Below are 22,201 nucleotides of genomic sequence, written 5' to 3'. Positions count from 1 at the left end.
ACAGAGCAAGACTCCATCTCGAAAAAAAAAAAATAAATAAATAAACACGTGTAATAATTGTATATTACTTTTCATAAAGGACCTTTAAAATTTTGACATAAACACATTTTAAGGTACTTATCAAATTATTGAATTTTACCCCTACACACCCCTCAGATGATAAGAAACTGGGTACCTCAAAATATGTGCCAAGTTTATTGTGTGCCATTATTCTTAGGGACTAATCATATCCTAATATGAAAAATACAGAATTTGACTCCTCCACTGGACCATAAGATCCTTGAAGGTAGGAACATTTTATTTATATTTACATGTTAGTTCCTACCTTGAATAGTAACTTGCATAAAGCAGCCACTCAGTAAATATACCTCTTCTTGCTTCCAAAGAATATAACCATAATATCCTGTCAAAATTCTTAGCTCACATTTTCTTGTTTCTCCATGAGAGGAGCAATAGTAATAATAAAAAATAAAACCAAAAGCCTCATATCTATGAACAGGTGACTGGAAAAGTAAACAGGTATGCTCACAGGACGGAATGCTACGCAGCACTGAAAAATGATTGAGGTTACATGCAACGATATAGATAAATCTTAGAAGCAATGTTTAATGAAAAAAGTATGATACCATTTTTATAAAGCTCAAAAACGAGCAAAACGAAACAATGCATTATTTAGAAATACATAGATAAGTGCTAAAAACACAACCTTCTTCCACCAAAGCAAGGGAATTAAATACAAAATCTAGGGTAGTGCTTACCTGTAGTAGAGAGATAAGGGATATAATTGGAGAGAAACACATGGATACATCTATGTTACTGGGACTTTTCTAGTCCTTGGGCTAGGTGAAAGGCTCAAGCATATGTCTTGTATTATTATGCTGTCTAACTTACATGCTACATATGTTTTTATCAAATATTATATTAAAATACAATTGAAATCACAAAAGTGGAGTGGGTTTCTTTACCCTAGATTTTCTCAGAACCTTTAACATGCTAATTTGAGTTTTGACTTTTCTTTTCTTTTTTTTTTTTGAGACGGAGTTGTGCTCTTGTTACCCAGGCTGGAGTGCAATGGCACGATCTCGGCTCACCGCAACCTCTGCCTCCTGGGTTCAGGCAATTCTCCTGCCTCAGCCTCCTGAGTAGCTGGGATTACAGGCACGCGCCACCGTGCCCAGCTAATTTTTTGCATTTTTAGTAGAGACGGGGTTTCACCATGTTGAGCAGGATAGTCTCGATCTCTTGACCTCGTGATCCACCCGCCTCGGCCTCCCAAAGTGCTGGGATTACAGGCTTGAGCCACCGCGCCCGGCCCAAGTTTTGACTTTTCAAGAGAAGGATAGAGTGTCTTCCAAACTTAGTTGGCTATAGAACCCTTTTAAAAATGGGATACCTATCGATATCTCCTCAAATAAATTTTCTATTAAACCAGCCTTGGAATACATTCAATTAAAGTATAAGGTATTTCCTTGATTCTAACCAGTTCCACTGGGGTTACATTACCCATGACATTTTCTTACAAATGATGTAACTGCCTATTAAAACAGGTAGCGATTCCTTCCCAATTCCCACCTTAGTACTGGACACCTGATTTATGAAGCAAAACAAAACAAAGAAACAAACAGGAGCCTTGGCACTATTTCCTCTCTAAACTGAGAAGAAACAGCAAAAAAGCAAACAATGAGTTTCTGCATGGATCTAGCATGGTTTGTGTCGTTCACTGGAATATCATGCTAAGAGAAAGGAAAAAAATAGCCTCATAGTCCACAGGGTAAAAAATGGACTCCTCAAGGACAGAACTCAGAGCTCTGAAAGGTGGTCATCATCTGAGAACATAAAGGTCTGAAAGGTGGTGATCATCAGAATAAAAAGTGCTACAGATATGTGGGAACATTCAAGCCCACATCAATTCGTCAGAGCAACCACAACGACAGGGGCAGAATGGTGAACACTATTAAAAAATACAACAAACAGGCTGGGTGTGGTGCCTCATGCCTGTAATCCTAGCACTTAGAGAGGCAGAAGCGAGCGGATCACAAGGTTGGGAGTTTGAGACCTGTCTGGCCCCAACATAGTGAAACCCTGTCTCAACTAAAAATACAAAAAATTAGCCAGGTGTGGTAGCATGCACCTGTAATCCCAGCTACTCGGGAGGCTGAGGCGGGAGAAAAGTGTGAACCCAGGAGGCAGAGGTCGCAATGAGCCGAGATCGTGCCATTGCCCTCCAGCCGAGGTGACAGTTCAAGACTCCATTTCTTTTTTTTTTAATAAAGATGGGGTTTCACCATATTGGTCAGGCTGGTCTCGAACTCCTGACCTCAGGTGATTTGCCCACCTCAGCCTCCCAAAGTGCTGGGATTACAGGCGTGAGCCACCGTGCCTGGCTAAGACTCGTTTCAAAAAAAAAAAAAAAGCAAGAAATGAAGCCCCATATAACCCAGCTATAGCACAATGAATCCTGAACACTCTTTACAAGGCTTTTTTTTTTTTTTTTTTTTTTTTTTTTTTTGAGATGGAGTCTTGCTTTGTCGTCCAGCCTGGAGTGCAGCAGCACAATCTTGGCTCACTGAAACCTCCACCTCCTACGTTCAAGCAATTCTCCTGCCTCAGCCTCCTGAATAGCTGGGATTACAGGCACCCACCACCATGCCTGGCTAATTTTTGTATTTTTTTTTTTTTTAGTAGAGGTGGGGTTTCACCATGTTGGTCAGGTTGGTCTTGAACTCCTGACCTCAGGTGATCCATCCACCTTGGCCTCCCAAAGTGCTGGGATTACAGGTGAGCCACTGCACCTGGCCTGCATGTCTTTTAATTATAGACGTCCTGACTCCGGGGGGCCTCAAAGGAGAAATTTTAAGTGAACACAAATGAAAATGGAAGTACTAAAATGTTTTCTTCTCACAGACCACAAAGTCATCTGACATCTGGACTATCTTCACAGCACATTTTATCACTGCCTCAGTATATTCCCACTTGGGATAACAATATATATAATTCTGCCCTTGAATTACCGTAAAGGTTTTAAAGACAACTTATTTGGAAGTAATGGTGATGACAGAGGTGATGAGGATGAATACCCAAAATGGTAAAATTTCACTTTATCTCCCCAAAATGTAACAGTAATAACAGCATCAACAGGTAGCATCCATTGAGTACTTACCCTCTGCCAGATCACCTCTAAGCATCTTACAAATATTAATCATGAAGGAGCCATCAGTCCCTCCATTTTACAGTTGAAAAAGCTGAGGCAGAAAGAGGGTAAATGATTTGCCTCAGATCATACAAGTGAATATGTGGCAAAACTGGAATTTAAACAGGGTAGGCTGGCACTGAAGCCCATACTCTTAATTGCTATGTTACACTGCTTCTTACAAGACCAAAGGGTAGAAAAAGGGGATTTATAAGTAACAGGTTCCACTTAGACTCAGAAGCTCTAATGATAATCCTACTGACAGAACCTATGTCCTAAAGGATGCATCATTCATTGGGGGAAGGTAATACTGTACAGTTTTGGCAGAGGAATGCAACTCAGGGCTGTGTTGAATGGAATCAACTAGACACTTTATTACTTAATTCCAGTGGCATAAAATTGATGACACTTTAAAATTAGGAGAACATTTTAATATTTTTGATCATAAAAACAGAAATAGAGATAATACTAAAACAATTAGGTAAATGGGTCACTTTTGTCTCACTACGCAGTTAGGCATATTCGAGCTTTTCCTTACATTTTTAACTTTTTATTGTTTTGCACAAGTCCTGAAACAAATATGCAGATCTGTATTTGGATCTTCCACATATCTTACAAACTTTTTGAACATTTTCCCATAACTCAACATTCTGGCTGCAAGAAACAGAAACCCATTCAAAGTAAGCTAAGCAAAAGAAAAATGATTCTATGACATTGAGGCGGCAGGGGTATCTGTCACTGAATCAATGTAAGAAGATCATTACTTCATAAAACCCTGGAATCTGGAACCAGAAGGCTGCTTTGAAACTAGCTGACGCTTGCCTCCATTTCTTTCTCATTTATTTACTGGTCCCTTCTTTAAGCTTCACACTGTTAATCTGTTTTTTCCTTCATTTGCTGCACCTGGGTTGAAGTAAACTGCTTTTTAACCAACCTTCTCCTACACATTGATAATTTTTATTTTTATTTATTTACTTATTGAGACAAAGTCTTGCTCTGTCACTCAGGCTAGAGTGCAGTGGCGTGATCATAGCTCACTGTAACTTTTAACTCCTAGGCTCAAGTGATCTTTCTACCTCAGTCTCCCAAGTAGCTGATGCATGCCACCAGATGTGGCTAAAAAAACAAAATTTTTTTTGTAGAGACAGGGTCTCGCTTTGTTGCCCAGACTAGTCTTAAACTCCTGGCCTCAAGCAATTCTCCTGCCTCGGCCTCTCAAAACATCAGGATTATAGATATGTGCCACTGTGCCTAGCTGACAGTTTTTAAATTTAATTTTTATTTTTTTGAGACGGTTTTGCTCTTGTTGCCCAGGTTGCAGTGCAGTGGTGCAATCTCAGCTCACTGCAACCTCTGCCTCCCAAGTTCAAGTGATGATTCTCCCGCCTCAGCCTCCCGAGTAGCTGGAATTACAGGTACCCAACACCACTCCCAGCTAATTAGTAGAGACAGAGTTTCACCATGTTGGCCAGGCTGGTCTCGAACTCCTGACCTCAGGCGATCCACCAGCCTTGGCCTCCCAAAGTGTTGGGATCACAGGTGTGAGCCACGGTGCGGGGCCTAAATTTTATTTTTAAGAATCAGCAGCAGCTAAACTCAGGATTGGCAAGAGCATGGTGTCAAGGTATAAACACATTCTTATGTGTGTATATACTATAAAGGTAGAGGAAAATTTTGCTGGCCGGCAGTTTAGTAACTTTGCATCTTAAAAAACGTTTACACGCTCTGATGCCTAACCAGTATTGCCAGCAGTACATGGAATCTAGCATCACACAAATCTGAGCTTGAGTTCCAGCTCTGTGTTTCCCTGCTGTATTACTGAAGACAAATTACTTAATTTCTCTATGTTCCTGTTTCTTCATTTGAACATTTGGATCATAATGATCTCAATTCTTGGATCGTAAGATTAAATGAGATAATATAGGTAATGAAGATGAAATGAGATAATATAGGTAATGAATATATACTGGCACATAGTATATATTCAATTATTATTATCCCAAGTCAACAACTGGACAAGTGTTTAAAGATGTATGTAAGACGATGTTTATTACAGTACTGTTTATAAGAGTGAAAAACTGCGAACAATATCAAACAATATCTGTTTTGCTCACCACAATATTCCAGTTTCAGGATAGCTCCTGGAATACAGTCGGTGCTCAGTAAGTATTTGTTGAATGAACAAAATAGCAAGGATTAGTTAAATTGTGGTACAATCAAACATTAGACAGTTAATCAAACAATAAATTCAGTTATTAAAAATGATACAGATAAGCATTTCCATTGAAAGCACATGTACAGTATGTTTCCTTTTATTTGAAAATATATGTGGGCTAGGCCTGATGTGGTGGCTTATGTCTGTAATCTCAGCACTTTGGGAGGCTGAGGCAGGCAGATCACTTGAGCCCAGGAGTTTGAGACCAGCCTGGGCAACACGGTGAAATCCTATCTCTACAAAAAATACAAAAATTAATTGGGCACAGTGGTGTACACGAGTAGTCCCCAGCTACATGGGAGGATGAGGTGGGAGGATCGCTTAAGCCTTGGAGGAGGAGGTTGTAGTGAGCCAAGATCGAGCCACTGCACTCCAGCCTGGCAACAGAGCAAGACCCTGTCTCTCAAAAAAAAAAAAAAAAAAGTGTGTGTGTGTATTATATATAGATATATATACGTGGGCCAGGCACAGTGGCTCACACCTGTAATTCTGGCACTTTGGGAGGCCAAGGCCACAGGATCTCTTGAGGCCAGGAGTTCAATACCAGCCTGGGCAACACAGTGAGACTCCATCTCTAAAAAATAAATAAATAATTTAAAAATTAGCCAGGCGTGGTGGCCCAGAGTCCTAGCTACTTAAGAGGCTGAGGTGAGAGGATTGCTTGAGCCCAAGAGTTTGAGGTTACAGTGACCTATGATTGCACCACTGTACTCCAGCCTCAGTGACAGAGCAAGAGAATCTATCTTAAAAAAAAAAAAAAGGCCAGGAGCAATGGCTCATGCCTGTAATTCCAGCACTTTGGGAGGCTGAGGTGGGTGGATCACTTGAGGTCAGGGGTTTGAGACCAGACTGGTCAACATGGTGAAACCCCATCTCTACTAAAAAACAAAAAAACAAAAAACAAAAATTAGCCTGGCACGGTGGTGAGCCGCCTGTAATCCTAGCTATTTGGGAGGCTGAGGCAGGAGAATCACTTGAACCTGGGGGATGGAGGTTGTAGCGAGCTGAGATTGTGCCACTGCATTCCAGCCTGGGCGACAAACAAGACTCTGTCTCAAAATAAATAAATAAATAAATAAAATACGTGTATACACATTCACAGCGAAAGACCTACAAGGCTGACAACATTCCCTATGGTGGCAGTAGGGCTATTTCCATCTTTTTACTTAGCTGTATTAAAATTTTTTTCCTACAAGAATTATGTATTGATTTTGTAATGAAAAGCTATTTTTCTTTTTTTAATTTCCTTTTTACACCCAATTCAGAGGGAAAATGGAAAGCTATTTTTAAATTAAAAAATATATGTTACAGTGAACAAATAAATTGGAATCAAGGGATATGCCTAAATTTGAATCCCGGGTTAAATTCAACTTTACAAAAGGCGTCTTATTAGAGTTGTTCATTTATATGTTTATTTTCCCATTAGACACTGAGATCCTTAAAGATACAGAACATGTCTTCATTTTTCTAGCACCGTGCACAGAGCATTACACATAATCAGCACTCAATAAATGCTTGTCAGTGACAGACTATACACTCTATCACGACTCTTGCAATGATGTCTAATCCTTTGGTCATTGGAGGAAAATAAATACCCAAAGACAATCTCTTGGCCGGGCGCAGTAACTCACTCCTGTAAGCCCAGCACTTTGGGAGGCCAAGGCAGGCAGATCATGAGGTCAGGAGATCAAGACCATCCTGGTTAACACGGTGAAACCCCGACTCTACTAAAAATACAAAAAATTAGCCAGGGATGGTGGCATGTGCCTGTGGTCTCAGCTGCTTGGGAGGCTGAAGTAGGAGAACTGCTTGAACCCAGGAGGCAGAGGATGCAGTAAGCTGAGATCATGCCGCTGCACTTCAGCTGGGCGACAGAGCGAGACTCTATCTCAAAAAAGGAAGGAAAAAAAGAAAGAGAGAGAGGGAGAGGAAGGAAGGAAGGAGGGAAGGAGGGAAGGAGGGAAGGAAGGAAGGAAGGAAGGAGGGAAGGAGGGAAGGAAGGAAGGAAGGAAGGAAGGAAGGAAGGAAGGAAGGAAGGAAGGAAGGAAGGAAGGAGGGAAGGAAGGAGGGAAGGAAGGAAGGAAATCTCTTTGGGACAGTTTCAAAACTTATCCTGAAATGTCCACAGTGAAGAAAAGTCCCCTCAGGGTTCCCTCCCCTTTGAAATGCAAATTCTGTCATAGTATCCTAATTTTTCTGTAAATAATTCAGAGATCGAACCTACTGGTGGTTACAGGAGAAGGTCCAAGTTTCTAGTGTTACTTGTTTAGGTGGAAATCTATAAAGTTCCTGTTGATAACATGACTCGGCCCCCAGCAGCCTCAAATTTATGTATAGAAATTCAAGAAGCCAAGTATTTTCTAGGCCGTTAGTTGTATTCACTACAAAAAGTATTAATTTCACTTACTCCATGTCCAAGTTAAATTATCATCAACACTTAGGCATCATTTCAGATAGTTATGAAACTAAAAGCTTCCATTAATTAATCAAGTTAATTTTTTTTTTTTGAGATAAGGGTCTTGCTCTGTCACCCAGGCTGGAGTGCAGTGGAACAATATTGGCTCACTGCAAACTCTGTCCCCTGGGCTCAAGTGATTATCCCACCTTAGCCTCCTGAGGAGCTGGGACCACAGGCACACACCACCATGCCCAGCTACGTTTTTTGTATTTTTTGGTAGAGACAGGGTCCCACCCTCTCCTGAGCTCAAGCAATCTGCCCAATCCGGCCTCCCAAGGTGTGGGATTACAGGTGTGAGCCACCATGCCTAGACAAGTCAATCGTTTGTATTCAAAGAGCAGCATTGTCTCAAATCTCATTTTTAATCATCATTGAATGATAAAAGTCTTAAAACAAAAGTAATTCATTCTTCAGTTCTGTATTATTTTTCCCCCAGCTTTGGTTTACAGTATTTCTTGTAGGCAGAAAGTTTCAAATATTGTCCCTTTGATAAAAACATTTTTTGCCTATCTTATAAGTGACATTTATAAACAAAGGATTTAAAAAAAATCATAGCTAGATAAATCTTCCAAAATATTATTTTGACTGAGTGCTTAGGTGCTCTGATTGAAAACAGACTGTGCCTAATTCCAGCTTTGCCACTTACCGGCTTTCTGACTTTGGGCAAGGTACTTAACCTCTCTCTACCTTCATTTCCTCATCTAAAAAAGAAAGTTGATGGCAATTATAAAAATATTTACTTTGGCTGGGTGTGGTGGCTCATGCCAGTAATCCCAGCAATTTGGGAGGCTGAGGTGGGAGGATTGTTTGAGCCCAAGAGTTTGAGACCAGTCTGGACAATATAGCAAGACCTTGTCTCTACAAAAAAAATAAAAAAGTTAGCACCTGTATTCCCAGCTACTTGGGAGGCTGAAGTGGTAGGATTGCTTGAACCCAGATCAATGTTACAATGAGCTGTGTCTGTGCCGCTGCACTCCAGCCTGGGCAACAGAGCGAGACCCTGTTTAAAAAAAAAACCTGCTTCATTGCGTCATTATGAGAATTAACAAAGTTAAATGGATAAAGCAGTGCAAGTCACAAATGTTCTCCTGGCCACACTAAAAAAGTAAAAACGAAACGGGTAAAATTGATTTTAGTAGTATGTTTTATTAAACCCATATATCCAAAACATTATCTTTCGGCATGTAATCAACTTTAAAACATTACTGAGCTAGTTTACGTTTTGTTGTACTGTCTTTAAAATCTGGTGAGCGTTCTACACTTGCAGCGCACCTCAGATTAGCTGCATTTCAAAGGCTCAATACCTGCGTGTAGCTATAGATGACCTTACTGGACAACACAGGTGTAAAATACTACAATACATAGTAGGTGCTAAACAAGTTTTAGTTCTTAATGTCATCATACCCCTTGCTTTAGGAATTGCAATAGACCAGTTTTCCTCAAAGTGTGTGACTCATAAAAGCAGTTGACATCAGGTGGTTCTGGGGCACTGCATTAAATAACACCGAATGACGCAGTGAGAAAACAGTTCCATTTTATCTTTCTGACCATTTGAAGGAGAAAATGTCAGTTTGGTACTACAATGCTTTGTCCTACCTGGAGCTAGGACTGCAGATGTGCACCACCATGCCTGGCTAATTTTAAAACTTTTTGAAGAGACAGAGTCTCACTATGTTGCCGAGGCTGGTCTTGAACCCCTGGCCTCTGGTGATCCTCCCACTGAGCTTCCCAAAGTGCTGGGATTATAAGTATGAGCCACTCCACTCAGCTACATTTAAATTTTTTTTATTGAGCTGTAACTCATAGACAATAAGATTCACTTCAAGGATATGATTTGATGAGTTTGCCAAATGTATCCAGTTGAATAACCAAGTCCTCAATCAAGATATAGAACATTTCCATCACTTGAGCAAGAGCTTCTTAAAAATAAAAAAACAAAACCCAACAACAAAAGCCATAAAATCAATCCCATACCTTAGAATATGGTATTGCTTTCCAATGGTAATGCCAAATTGCTTTCCAAGAAAGTTATACCAATTTATCCTTCTACTGACAATATTTCGGACTGCCTCACTGTACATTTATCTTAAATGTTTGTCCCCATCTCGGCGGGGGGGGGGGGGGACAAAGGTTTATCAGTATGTAAGATGTTTACCACAGCATTATTTATGTTAAAAATGTAAATTTGTCACGGTGGCTCACGCCTATAATCCCAACACTTTAGGAGGCTGAAGTGGGTGGATCATGAGGGAGTTCAACACCAGCCTGGCCAACACGATGAAACCCTATTTCTACTAAAAATACAAAAATTAGCAGGGCGTGATGGTGGGTACCTGTAATCCCAGCTACTTGGGAGGCTGAGGGAGACTGCACCACTGCATTCCAGCCTGGGTGACAGAGTGAGACTTTGTCTCAAAAAAAAAAAAAAAGGAAACTTGCAGCTGAATGTGCTGGTGAAAAAAAAGTGAACAACCTAAATGTCCAATAGTAGTAATTAAATAAAGACCCATCCTTAAAAATGAAATTATATAGCCATTAAGAGATTGCTTTAGGCCGGGCGCGGTAGCTCATGCCTGTAATCCCAGCACTTTGGGAGGCCGAGGCGGGCGGATCACGAGGTCAAGAGATCGAGACCATTCTGGCCACGGTGAAACCCCATCTCTACTAAAAATGCAAAAATTAGCCGGGCGTGGAGGCACGTGCCTGTGGTCCCAGCTACTTGGGAGGCTGAGGCGGAAGAATCGCTTGAACCCAGGCTGAGGTTTCAGTGAGCCGAGATTGCGCCACTGCACTCCAGCCTGGCTACAGAGTAAGACTCCGTCTCCAAAAAGAAAAAAAAAGAGATTGTTGTAAAGACTTTTTAGTAACATAGGAAAATATTCTCAATATGATTAAAAGAAAAAAGGTACAAAACTGTATAGAAAAACATACACAAAACTCTAAAATGTTTAGGTTAAAAAAATTATAAAAGGCACAGTGGCATGCCTGTAATCCCAACACTTTGGGAGGCCAAGGGGTGTGGATTACTTGAGGCCAGGAGTTAAATTTGTTGCCTGGCCAACATGGTGAAACACCATCTCTACTAAAAATATAAAAAGAAAAAAAAAAATTAGCCAGGTGTGGTGGTGCAGGCTTGTAGTCCCAGCTACTCAGGAGGCTGAGGCATGAGAATCACTTGAACCCGGGAGGTGGAGGTTGTAGTGAGGTGGGATTGTACCACTGCACTCCAGCCTGGTGACAAAGCAAGACTGTCCCAAAAAAAAAATAAAAAGAAAAAGGCCAATGTATTAACAGTGATTAGCTTTGAGTTGTGATATTATGAATAATTTTTACCTTTATATTTCATTTTCTTTTTTTTTTTTTCAAGATGGAGTCTTGCTTTGTCACCCAGGCTGGAGTGCAATAGCGCAACCCTGGGTTACTGCAACCTCTGCCTCCTGGGTTCAAGCAATTCTCCTGCCTCAGCCTCCTGAGTAGCTGGGAAAACAGGTGCGTGCCACCATGCCTGGCTAATTTTTGTATTTTTAGTAGAGACAGGGTTTCACCATGTTGGCCAGGCTGGTCTCGAACCTCAGACTGCGTGATCCATCAGCCTTGGCCTCCCAAAGTGCTGGGATTATAGGCATGAGGCACTGCATCTGAACTCATTTTCTTTTAACAATGAGCATGAATTACTTGGTGGAGGGAATGTCTGTTTTCCTTTATCTGTGTGCCAGAACGATCTGTCTTTGCTACTTATGGGGAAAATCATTGAAAATGGGATCTTTAATTGCTTCGCAGGTTTATAGCTAATGAGGGCTTAGTTGAACTAGTAGTATGACAAAGAATGGACTATGTACAGTAATTATTATTGGCTTGAAAGGGAATCTGGCAATGAGAGAACTGTTGATCTCATGCCATCTTCTAGCAGGATACGTCTTTCTACTTGTCAAAAGTTTTAAGAAGGACTGGAGACTAAATAAAGCTCAGGTAGTGTCAAGCAATGGCAGCACTGTTGGCTAAGAAATTCACCTTGCCTCCTGCTTCCCCTCTGCTTCTATCTCGAATCCCATGAAGACAGGGATTTTTGCCTATTAGGATAACAACTCCATCTATATGGATTGGGTTCTTGGCCTCTCAGCTCACACAGCTAACGTAAAGGTGTCAGTTGCTTCTGGCAGGGACTAGAACTCTTTAATATTGATTGACTTGTGAAATGATAAGGCAGGCCAGCTCAAGACCCAAACCAAGATGCTCATTTATTTGCAAGGTAGGATCATGTGCTTTGGAAAACTAACTACGATAATGGCTCAGTTGAATAAAACAGTGGGTATAGTTTGTTTAACTACATCTAGAAATTTGCATTTTTTTTTTTTTTTGAGATGGAGTTTCACTCTTGTTACCCAGGCTGGAGTGCAATGGCACGATCTCGGCTCACTGGAACCTCTGCCTCCTGGGTTCAGGCAATTCTCCTGCCTCAGTCTCCTGAGTAGCTGCGATTACAGGCACGCGCCACCATGCCCAGCTAATTTTTTGTATTTTTAGTAGAGACGGGGGTTTCACCATGTTGACCAGGATGGTCTCGATCTGTTGACCTCGTGATACACCCACCTCGGCCTCCCAAAGTGCTGGGATTACAGGCTTGAGCCACCGTGCCCGGCCGAAATTTGCATTTTTATAAGCAAATGTTCATTTTGGTGGATAATTCTCTTAATTCACATTAGCTTCGAAAGATCCTCCTAAAACATAAGTCAGGTATTATGGCTCTGCTTAAAACCCTATAACACACACAAAAACTTGCACATAAATATGTGTGGCAGCATTATTTATAACAGCCAAAAGATGGGAGCAAATGTCCATCAATCGATGAATACATAAATAAAACACGCACATGCATACAGTGAAACATTATTCAGTCATAAAAGGAATAAAGTCCTGATGTATGTTACAACATGGAGGAACCTTGAAAACATCATGCTACGTGAAAGAAGCCAGTCACAAAAGAATACATATTATATGATTCCATTCACATGCAATGCTCAGAATGGGGACATTTATAGAGACAGAAGGTAGATTAGTGGTTTCTTAGGGCTGGAGGGGGGGTATTTTTTCGGATGATAAAAATGTTTTTTTTTTGAGGAGTTTCACTCTTGTTGCCCAGGCTGGAGTGCAATGGTTTGATGCAACCTCCACCTTCTGGGTTCAAGCAATTCCCCTGCCTTAGTCTCCCAAGTAGCTGGGATTACAGGCATGTGCCACCATGCCCAGCTAATTTTTGTATTTTTAGTAGAGATGGGGCTTCACCATGTTGGCCAGGCTGGTCTCGTACTCCTGACCTCAGGTGATCCACCCACCTCAGCCTCCCGAAGTGCTGGGATTACAGGCATGAGCCACCATGCCCAGCCAATGAAAATGTTCTAAAATTGACTGTTCTAGTGGTTGAATATATCTGTGACTATACTAAAAACCACTGAAATTTATACTTAAATGGGTGACTTGTATAGTCTGTAAATTATATCTCAATAAAAACATTTTTGAAAACCCAGCCCAAATGTGCTCTCTAATTCATATTGAAAAGCAGTTCTTACAGTCTATAAGGCCCTCCGGGGACAGCCCCAGATATTGATGCCTCTCGGACTGCAATTCTTTCTACTTCTCTTGCTCACTCCACTCAGACTCACCAGCCTCCTTGCAGTTCCTCTAATGCACCGCATGATTCTTAGGCCACCACTGTAGCTGTGCCTGGAATACCTTCTCCCTCTATCTGTCTGGCTTACCCACTCACCTCCTTCAAGTCTTTGTGCATATCTCTTCCTTCTATCGCCCAGGCTAGAGTGTAGCGGCTCGATCTTGCACACTGCAACCTCTGCATCCTGGGTTCGGGCAATTCTCCTGCCTCGGCCTCCCATGTAGCTGGGATTATAGGTGCTACCATGCCCAGCTAATTTTTGTATTTTTAGTAGAGATGGAGTTTCGGCACATTGATCAGGCTGGCCTTGAACTCTTGACCTCAGGTGATCTGCCTGCCTTGGCCTCCCAGAGTGCTGGGATTATAGGCATGAGCCACCATGCCTGGCCTACACACATCTCTTCTTAAGGTGGCCTTTCCTGACACCATACTGAGTAGTGTAACCTACAGCAACTGTCCCCAAGCACTATCAATCTCCCTCTACCCAGTTCCACATTCCCTGTCCCCCTACTGCATTTATTAAATACTGATTTACTGTAAAAGATACTTATTTGTTAAGTTTGTTGTTTATTTCTGTCTCCCCTTGCATTAAAATGAAAGCTTCACAGGGTTAGGATCTTTGTTTTATTCATGGAGGTATCCCAATGCTCAGTAAATAGCTGACTGAACAAACTATTGACTTTATGTTGTTCTCACGTGTTCAATAAATATTTATCTATTACGGACCTCATAACTAGAACTCGTGAGTATTCTACATAGATGCTGATGAAAAATATCTGTGATGCTATAGCAATGACTCATGCCATATATAATTCCTAGAAATTGAAATTTGACATTCCCCCTCCCCGACAAGTGAATATGTATTTGGTTAATATGACAAATGAGACAAATGAAGAGGAGGAAAGTAAGGGGAAGGAAAGTAATTCCATAAGAAGGGCAAATACTGAGACAGGAGATAACGCTGTACAGTCTGTATGCTGCAAACCTGCGTAGACCCCAGAGACACACTAGACTAACTGCTTAGGAAGCATGTGTTCAGGTCAGATCCTTTTTCAGGGCAGGTTCTCTGCCTTGAAAAAAGCATGATAGTTATACCTTTAAAGAAGTCTCTGTAAGTGGTTACTACATTTTATATCTGTGTATTTCATTATATATGAAATGAAAAAGGGAATTAAGACAAAATTCATATTAAACTTCATATGACTATGAAAGAGAAGAATATTGACTGCTTCTCTTTATTTAGAAGGCAATTTTATTAAGAATGTTGCTAAGGAGATAACTAGCTTCTGCAAAGTTCCTTGTTGTCCTAGCAGCAAATGCATGCCTTCTATTTTAAATGGTGTTTAAATCTAAACAAAGAGAGTCACAATTACAGCTAACTAGAGCAGGCCCTATAGAAACAAATCATACAACTACAGAAGGCCTGCATAGATAGAACTCTGTTTCAATTACAACCAGCGCCTGAATCACTACAAAATATTATTGCAAAACAGTTGTTTTAAAGAAATAAAGTACGTAAGGAAGAGCCATTTTAAAGTAGTAACTTTGAATGGCAACTTGAATTTCAGAATAAACTAATGTATATTTCCTTTTAGGATCTAAGGGATCTGTATCATCAGGCACCTTCTGGCTTAAGATGATGAGCTTATTTATACAAGGGCCCTATTCTCACACTAAAACTTATGTTCATTTTTGGAAATATACTAGGGAGGAAAGGAGTAATTTCTTTCTATTCTTTACTTTTAAGTTTTATTTACAACTAAGATTTTGTTTCAATTTGCAGTAAAAGTTATCTTGATGTATGTTAGAAACAGATATAGAGAAACCAGGCTGAAGGTTGTTAAAATTGCTACCTGATGGGTAAAGCTACCTATTATTTTTTGGGATGCAGGAGATCAATTTGGACCCTTCTACCCTTTACATTAAGTGAAAAACAAAAACAAACAAACAAAAAACTAGTAGGTGGTAGTTCCAAAATTTGACTGCAGAATAAATCTGCAGTAATCTCAGATTTTATTTAAGAGTTGTAACAGGGAAACCAAGTGACCTGTATTCCGGAAATATCCCCCAACAGGCATTTCCTATTCTGGAAGGCTACTAGCTTCTGTGTTATTAGCACATCACACTCACAGCGACAATATATCATCCTTTCCTGTTTATTGGGGTACGCACTAATCCAAATCCATGGATTTGGACGTAAGACATGTAAGACAAATCCATGTAAGACACAGCCACCCATACCATGACTGACATGGCTCTAAGTATAAACGGAGAGCACGTATCACGGCAAATCTAAACGTGTACCTTTTTCTAATCTCCCGAGTCTCTCAAAAAGCTGCTTCTGTGCTGCAGAGCTCTGGAGAGCAAGGCTATATTTTTGTCATTTATTCCTTTGGCCTGTTTCCTTAGAAATAACCCATATATTACAGAGAAAATTGTGCAATAAAACCCCCAAGAAATTAAACCCTAAGAATTCACAGAAGCAAATTATTCAATGTTTTCTCCTCCATATCAAGGTTTTTATTGCTAGTTCACTGCAGCTCTACTAGCTACTATATCCAGGAATAAACTGATTTTTAGAAAACATTAGCCTTTTCATTACTGAGAATCTACAATTTCAATATGCATTAAGAGTTGTAAGCTTACTAAATATGTTAGTGATATCCAAGGAAACCTACATTCATCATGAAAATTGAGCCTTTCCATTCAAAGCTGAAACTATTGCTTTCAATGACTTAAGCCATTACAATAATTGACCTCATAAATAGAAATTTTCATTATCTTCTTACTGATAAATTCACTATTTATTTATTGGCTAGAGGCTATATATATTTATAAAAGTAAACTATAAATACTTGATATTAAATCATTTATGTATTACAAAAATCAACTAAATTTTTTTTCCCATTTAGTGATTACCATAGCAACTTCCTCTTCATAAAAGTTTCATTGATCGGGAAACCAGTGAACAATTCTGTCCAAAATTTTATTGAATCTTTATTGCTAAGATACTGCTTAGCATGCTTTTAGGTCACACAGAGATACCAACACTGACAATAGACGGAAGAATCTAGCATAAAGCCTTTGCAGGGATGCCTTACCTTCTTTATTTTACATAAAAGATGATTTGTTGAGGCTGGGTGTGGTGGCTCATGCCTGTAATCCCAGCATTTTGGGAGGTCAAGGCAGGTGGATCACTTGAGGTCAGGGGTTTGAAACCACCCTGGCCAACATGGTGAAACCCCGTCTCTACCAAAAATACAAAAAATAGCCAGGTGTGGTGATCTGTGCCTGTAATCCCAGCTATTCTGGAGGCTGAGGCAGGAGAATTGCTTGAACCTGGGAGGCAGAGGTTGCAGTAAGCCAAGATCATGCCACTGCACTCCAGCCTGAGTGACAGAGCAAGACTCAAAAAAAAAAAAAAAGGTGACTTGTTGTCAGGATCTTGGATACTAATTATTTTTTAAGGAATCCCCCCCTTTTTTTTAACAGAAAATAAAAATTCATAGTCCTTTTTTTTTTTTTTTTTTTGAGACAGGGTATTGCCCTGTGGCCCAGACTGGAATGCAACAGTGCCATCTCAGCTCACTACAACTTCTGCCTCCTGGGTTCAAGTGATTCTCATGCCTCAGCCTCCTGAGTACAGGTGCGCGCCACCATACTCGACTGATTTTTGTATTTTTTAGTAGAGATGTGATTTCACCATGTTGGCCAGGCTGGTCTCGAACTCCTGGCCTCAAGTGATATGCCCACTTTGGCCACCCAAAATGCTCAAAGTGCTGAGATTACAGGCGTGAGCTACTATGCCCAGCCAATAGCCCTATTAATTAGTTAAATACATCTTTTTTTTTTTTCTTTTTTGAGACAGACTCTTGCTCTGTCGCCCAGGCTGGAGTACAGTGGTGTAATCTCGGTTCACTGCAACTTTCACCTCCTGGGTTCAAGCAATTCTCTCCCTGAGCCTTCTGAGTATGTGGGATTACAGGCTCATGCCACCACACCCAGCGAATTTTTATATTTTTAGTAGAGATGGTGTTTCACCATCTTGGCCAGGCTGGTCTTGATCTTCTGGCCTCGTGATCCACCTGCCTCAGCCTCCCAAAGTGTTGGGATTACAGGCATGAGCCACTGTGCCCAGCCATTAGTCAAACACATCTAAAACATGCATTTATATGTAATATGACTAAATTACAAAGACATATGTAAAAATCTTTACTAATCTATCTTTCTATATTATATTATTTATTTTGAGACAGGGTCTTGCTCTGTCACCTAGGGTGGAGTGCAGTGATGCAATCTTGGCTCACTATAGCCTCTACCTCCCGGACTCAAGCAATTCTCCCACTTCAGCCTCCCAAGTACCTGAGACCACAGATGGCACCGCTGTGCCTGGCTATTTTTTTGTATTTTTGATAGAGATGGAGTTTCACCACATTGCGCAGGCTGGTCTCAAACTCCTGAGTTCAAGCAATGTGCCCACCTCAGGTTCCCAAAGTGCTGGGATTATAGCCCTGAGCCACCATGTGCAGCCCCCAACTTATTTTTAATTACTTTATTTTTATTTATTTACTTATGCACTTTTTTTTTGAGATGGAATCTCATTCTTGTTGCCCAGGCTGGAGTGTAGTGTTGTGATCTCGGCTTACTGCAGCCTCTGCCTCCTGGGTTTAAATGATTCTCCTGCCTTAGCCTCCTGAGTAGCTGGGACTACAGGTGCCCACCACCACACCCAACTAAATTTGTATTTTTAGTAGAGACAGGGTTTCCCCATGTTGGCCAGGCTGGTCTCATACTCCTGACCTCAGGTGATCTGCCTGCCTTCACCTCCCAAAGTGCTGGGATTACAGGGGTGAGCCACCGTGCCTTGCCCCCTTACTTGTTTTTTAAATGGAGATATACATTTAATTTTAACCTGCTGATATTTCAAATTAAAGGGATGATGCTACAATTCTTAGGCACTGGCCATGGGGCTACTCAGTGAGAAATATTAACTCTCAGAGGAATTACTTAAGGGTCAATTAATCTTTTTGAATTCTGATATGAAAGCCTATTTAAAAGATTATGATTAACAATAACATTAACAATAAACATTCATGAAAGAACTCATTTGGATCAAGAAGACAAAATCTCATATGGCTGCCATCAAGTAATAAGTAAGGCCTTTTGAACCCTAGATTATTAAATATTATTTAGAGAATAATGCAGTATCAGGCATTCAGGTAATACTCAGGAAGGAAATGCATAGTGATTAAAAGCATGGGTTCTGGCTTCCAAAACTGGCTCCATCTCTTACCAGTCACGTTTACTTGAGTAAGTTCATCTCTCTGTACCTCAGTTTCCATATATAGAGATAACAGTAGTACAAACTTCATGTGAGGATTCAATGAGTTAATATATTTAAAGTACTTTCAGTACAGTGCCTAGCATATAGTATCTGCTCTCGCTCTCTCTCCCCCCCTCCATATATGTGTGTGTGTGTGTGTGTGTGTGTGTGTGTGTGTGTGTATTTTAAAGATATATATATATATCTTGCTCTGTTGCCCAGGCTGGAGTGCAGTGGCTCGATCTTGGTTCACTGAAACCCCCACCTCCCTGGTTCAAGTGATTCTCTAGTGTCAGCTTCCTGAGAAGCGGGGATTACAGGTATGTGCCACTATGCCTGGCTAATTTTTGTATTTTTTAGTAGAGATGCGATTTCACCATGTTGGCCAGGCTGGTCTCGAATTCCTGACCTCAAGTGATCTGCCCACCTCAGCCTCCTAAAGTGCTGGAATTACAGGCATGGAATTCAGGCAAGAATGTTCTTTAGTAAGAAGAAAATTGGATCGAAGGAAGAGCCAGGAGGAAAGAAACAAAGTAGAGGGGAAAAGGGAGGAAAATATGCAGGTAAATATAAATAAACGTTAATTATTGAAAATAATGATTAAGTTGGGAATTTCAAAAAGGTAAAACCAAAACACTGGACGATGATAGTGTACAAATTGGAAGGAAGGTGATTAGAGTTAAAACATTTTAAGACTCTTGTGTTATTTGTGAGCCTCCGTGGCTACTAAAACACAGTGCCCTTGTTTAATAACACTGGCACATGCCTATTAAATAGTCACAGCATCAACTTATACTTATCGAGCTTAGTTTTGGTTCCCTTTTTGTACTGACCCTTGGCAATTCCTCTTACTTTCTAAAGAAGTGAGATATTCATTTAAAAGGATGTTTATTGCCTAGGCTGGAGTGCTATGGTGTGATCTTAGCTCACTGCACCCTCCACCTGCCAAGTTCAAGCGATCTTCCTGTCTCAGCTTCCTGAGTAGCTGGGACTATAGGTGCGCACCACCACATCCAGCTAATTTTTGTATTTTTAGTAGAGACGGGGTTTCACCATGTTGGCCAGGCTGGTGTCGAACTCCTGACCTCAAATGATTCACCAAACTTGCCCTTCCAAAGTGCTGATATTACAGGTGTGAGCCACTGCACCCGGCCTATTTCTTCTTTTGTTCAACAAATATATTTTAAGAACAGGTAAAACCAACCTACAGTGACAGAAGTCATAATAATGAATACTCTGCAGGGAATTGTGACAAGGAGGGAGCATGAGGCATAAGAAAGACTTCTGCGGGTGCTGGTAACGTGCTATTTCTTGATCATTACACTCAGTGGTCATTTCATAGATAAATTCACTTTGCAATATTTTACTGCACTGTTTATTATGTATACACTTTTCTGTACGTAATGAAGTACCTGTGTATAAGTGTATGTATGTGTATCATAGAAAGATATTTGGTCTCTTTGTCCCCATTCTTGGCACAGAGCTCCAAGTCCCTAGGAATTTTCTAAGTACTGAGAGTGATGGGAGTGTCTTTTGTTTCAATGAGGTAACTCTTGGAGGGCCTCTAGGTAGCTTCAGGATGAGGGCTAGTGGCCTGAAAGACCAAGCCTTAATAAGAACCTTCGAATTTTCAGCCCCATTGCTGAAGCTCCAGGGCAGGGGAAAGAGCTGCAGCCTCAATCAATCGCCAGGGGCTAATGATTTCATCAAGCATGCCCACATAATGAAACCTCCATAAAAACCTCTACCCAATGGGGTTCCAAGAGTTTCTGGGTTGGTGAACATATCAGAGTGCTGGGGTCAGGGTGGTGTTCCTGAAGTGGGCATGGAGACTCCACACCCCACCCCCATACCTTGCCCTATATATCTCTTCCATTTGGCTGTTCCAGAGTTGTATCCTTTATAAAAACTGGCAAATGCAGTGAAGTATTTTCCTGAGTTGTGTGAGTTGTTTTAGTAAATTATCAAACCTGAGGAAAGGGTCATGGGAACCCCTGATTTACAGCCAGTCACTCAGAAATATGGGTGGTCTGGGACTTGTGACTGGCATCTGAAGTGGGGGAGGTCTTGTGGGATAAACAAACCCCTTTTAACTTTGAGATGAGATATCTAACTATCTAACTCTAGGTAGATAGTGTCAGAATTGAATTGAAGTGTCAGATATCCAGTTGGTATCTGGAGAATTGCAGAAATGGTGTTGGAAAAGACAGGATGTATTTGGTGTTAAGAAGAAATAAGCCCCACTGTAATACTTCCGCAGAAGTTATAAAACGAGACCCCACAGAACAGTTCACACCCAAATAAAATTCTGATAGACTGTAAAGATATAATGTTAAGTATGTATCCTAAAGATAATTTTAAAAATGCATATTAGTATTTATATAATCTTGGGTAGGACAGAATTTTCTAGGTGTGACACCAAAGGCAGAAATCACTGGCAGCTGTGACTATACGCAATTAAAATAATAACAACAACAAAGCTTTTATACAACAAAACATTGTGAATAGTATAACACAAAAATATAATTATATTTTTACATAAGGAAAAAGATTTGTAAAATATATAATAGACAAAAGGCCAATAACTTAATTTATATACATAAAAATTTTTAAAAATTATTAAGAAAAAAAAGAAATACCCCAATTGTTAAATGGGCAAAGAAGATGAACTAGCAATTCACAAAAGAAATATATAAATGGCCAGTGAGTTCTGGACACTAACAAAGAGGTTAGTAATTTGCCCAAGTTCACAAAAATAGTAAGAGGGAAATCAGGATTCAGACCCAAGAAATGTTACTTTCCAATAAATATTTGTTTAATGAATATTATATACATCAGACTGCAAAATGTAAGTTAAAAGACAGGACATACGATGAGATCCCTTTCTGCCCACACACTCACATAAACATCTATACAGGCTTAGAAAAAAAAGCATGAAAACACTAAAATGTAACAGTGGTTAGATTGTGGAAGCCTTTTTACTCTTTGTACTTTCTGAATTAAAAATTCAGAATATGCATAAATGACTTCCACAATAAAGGAGAAAAATTATATTAAAAACCAAATAATAACACAAAATAAAAAAGTATACGAATACTTTTAATGACTCCCAATTATCTATGCATACCTGGCTCAACATGGATCTCTCAGGGTCCCTAATCTTTAGATTCAACAGTCATGTCACGGTTCTCCAGTCTCTTCCTCTCTTAATTTCACAGCTACCCTTTAGCTGTGAAATTAAGTTCCTAAAACACTGACTTTCTTGTAATCATGGCTTTCAATAATTCCCCATTTTCTATATAAAAAAGTTGAAATTCCTAAGTCTGGTGTTCAAGGCCTTCCACAAT

At 40.3% G+C, this 22,201-nt stretch overlaps 1 protein-coding gene across 2 annotated transcripts in view; it reads right to left on the bottom strand.

Moving 5' to 3' along the window:
* VPS45 (vacuolar protein sorting 45 homolog) overlaps window positions 1-22,201 on the bottom strand; it is an 81,660-nt gene that overhangs the window by 12,517 nt on the left and 46,942 nt on the right. The gene's annotated exons all lie outside the window — the stretch shown is intronic.

The sequence above is a fragment of the Callithrix jacchus genome, chromosome 18 (genome assembly GCF_049354715.1).
Source record: "Callithrix jacchus isolate 240 chromosome 18, calJac240_pri, whole genome shotgun sequence".
NCBI lineage: Eukaryota > Metazoa > Chordata > Mammalia > Primates > Cebidae > Callithrix > Callithrix jacchus.
This window is presented reverse-complemented; position numbering and strand designations above follow the sequence as displayed.